This window comes from Buceros rhinoceros, unplaced genomic scaffold (genome assembly GCF_000710305.1).
Source record: "Buceros rhinoceros silvestris isolate BGI_N320 unplaced genomic scaffold, ASM71030v1 scaffold11340, whole genome shotgun sequence".
NCBI lineage: Eukaryota > Metazoa > Chordata > Aves > Bucerotiformes > Bucerotidae > Buceros > Buceros rhinoceros.
This window is the reverse complement of record NW_010389118.1, coordinates 8,358-11,118: the sequence shown is the minus strand read 5'-3', so window position 1 is coordinate 11,118 and position 2,761 is coordinate 8,358.

Below are 2,761 nucleotides of genomic sequence, written 5' to 3'. Positions count from 1 at the left end.
TTCCTGCTTCTCCAGTGCATCCCTGAGCTATGCCAGATTTTCAGGGGTAGGACCAAGGAGCACAAAGCCTATGGTGACCCAGCCCCAGGCAGCTGGGGACACATAGCCAGGAGTATTTATTCCAGAATCCAGCTCACATTCATCTCATTGATCAACCATCAGTCTTTTGATCAACTTTTTGATCAACTCCTTTTCTGCTTGTAGTGTTTTGCCCGTAGTAAGGACATTAGCACTTGACCACACTTCCAGAGCTCCTTATAAACAGGCTCCAGCCAGCCTTTACCCTTCTCATCACCTGGCACCACACTTATCCAGCACTGGTCTTGTTCAGCTTTCTATTTTCTGTTCTGCAGCATCCACCAGCACAACCATCTCTGGAGATCTCTGGCTCATTCATAGGCTCAAGAGCTCTGTCTTGTTGGTCTTCCCCACTCTGCAGCTTCTAAATCCTGTTTTTCTCATGCAATTATTTTTGCATTGCGCAACTCATCTCTCTTCTTGTGGCAACAGCAAGATAATTGGATGTGCAGTACCCCTAAGGATATACAGGGCATAGCCGTGCTGCTGTTACTGTCTTCCAGAAGCACCAACGTGACGTGTTTTAACCACAACAAAGACCAGGAAAACAAAGCCAAGTCCTGCTATATCATTGTCATAGGATGGGTATGTTAAAGATCAAAACCTTCTAAAGAAACGAGCAGTTCTGTCATTCAGGTAGACAAGTTTATTGTCAACGTAGAGGCCTGATGGAAAGTTTGGAGGGTTCTGACCGAAGAACATCAAAACTCTCAAAACTGCCTCCGGGGTTGGTACCTTCTTGATCTCATGTGGCCGGATGACAATGTTGATGCCCACCCAATGGCATGCGAATTTCTGAAACACCTTGACCAGTGGCCTCCTGATGTGCTCTCCAATTAACTGAACTTCTGCAAAAGGAAATGTCTTCTATCTCCTCCTGGCAACAAAGAGCACATGCCAAAACGAATACTAACCTCTTTCTCAAATTCGTTCTTATTTTATTTTCCGATTATAGTCAATTATGGAGCCCTCATGGATCCCAGCTACAGTCTGACCAGCTACACTTCACTCTTCTAGACAATTTATTTAGAAGGGAAGGAAAAGTCAGTGAATAGGATGCTTTTTAATATTTAGATAATTACATCTAATCAGTTCATTCATGAGCTGGCTGGGTGCCAACTCTGCAGCCCAAATCCACACTAAGACTTTTCTCTTTTGACCAATCTACTTCAAAATCGCCTCATAAAAGGATGCTGAATGTACCCTATCAGGTTGCTGATGTCCTCCCATTCCCCCCCAGGGCAGCTCAGGCACTGGGCAGATGGCTTTGAGCCAAAACCCACGGCTCCTCAGACCCCACAGCTGCTCTCTGATGCCTGTCACTAATAAACATGAGGTTAAAAAATGAAGTAATTCTCCAGGGTCCAGCCCACAGGTCGGGGTGGGGCAGGGCAGTACTTTCAGGTGGGTCTCCATCCTGCTAATACCTGCTATGCTGACCCTCTGTCAGGTTCTATATTTGCTGAGTTCTTCTGCTGTTGAATAAAACTGAGGAACACTCACTGTCCTCTCTAGGCAGGTGACGTCGCCACGTGCGCAGCATGGCTGATTTTCACCTTTACTACATGGAAAGGCTGTGGGGAGGATAATCCAGATTTGAATTCCTCTGATTTTCTCAAGGCAGGAATAAATATATACAGAAATGGAAATCAAGAAGCCAAATACGTGAGAAGGCAACAGCCCGGAGTGAAGTGGGTCTAGTCCCTGGGGCAGCCCTTTTGCAGGGACAACGTTCTGCCTTTTTCAGTAGCCCTGTCTCAAACACTGGCTCTTCACAGTCACATTTAACCCCTCTTCTGCTCTGTCCCACTTGCCAGGCAATATAAGCACCCACCTGCCCCCTCAGCCACCCTAGCCAGCAGAAAGGAGAGCACCATTACACCCCAGAAGATTTAAAAAACAAATTAACTCAACCACAAAGACAAATACGTATGAATGTCATTCTCCCAGAGCATCTTGCTAGTCATTTTAAATTGGAAACATTTAACCCTGTGCCTATAAATAAGATAACTCATCGTGCTGAGCAGCACGTTAGCACAGTCTCATTAGCTATAACACATTTTTCTGAGCTCTGCCTGTCGTGTTCTCCTGCACTGCAGCAAAGGCTTTAGCACTTCATGGTGAAAGCAAAAACTATGGTTAGAAAAGCATCTTGTCATGTTACCTTCTCACCCTCCTACCTACAAGCCCACCGGGGAGCAGAAGCGCTTGCCTCCCTCAAAAGCATCTTTTCTCGTGCCAAGAGCAGGCAGCGAAGGGTTCGGAGCAGCAAACATGCCTTTTGCAGTTGTTAAAAAGTTGGTCAGCTGAGCAGTGACCTTGCTCGGAAAGCAAATACAAGTTTAAAGCCGGAAGCACAAAAGAGGGATTAATTTTCTAATAAAGCAGCCCATCGATCTCATACAACCTTTCCGAGGACAGTTCAAGCCCGCTGTATAAAATGAGTTACTTTTCACAGCACGGTTATCTCTCCCGTAAAACACCAATCGCTAAGCGCTGCTTGGGCTGTCAGTGGGCCACCTCCCTTATCGGGAAAGATTATTGAAAAGGCAGTCAATTATTAACGATACGGTTCTCATGGTACCTGGTGCTGCAGGCTGCAGCCAGAGCTCGCCCTCCGCATGCTGCACCCTCCCCGGCTGAACGCATTAGTTATTCTGCTGAGCGCCTCGCCCAAGGAAAC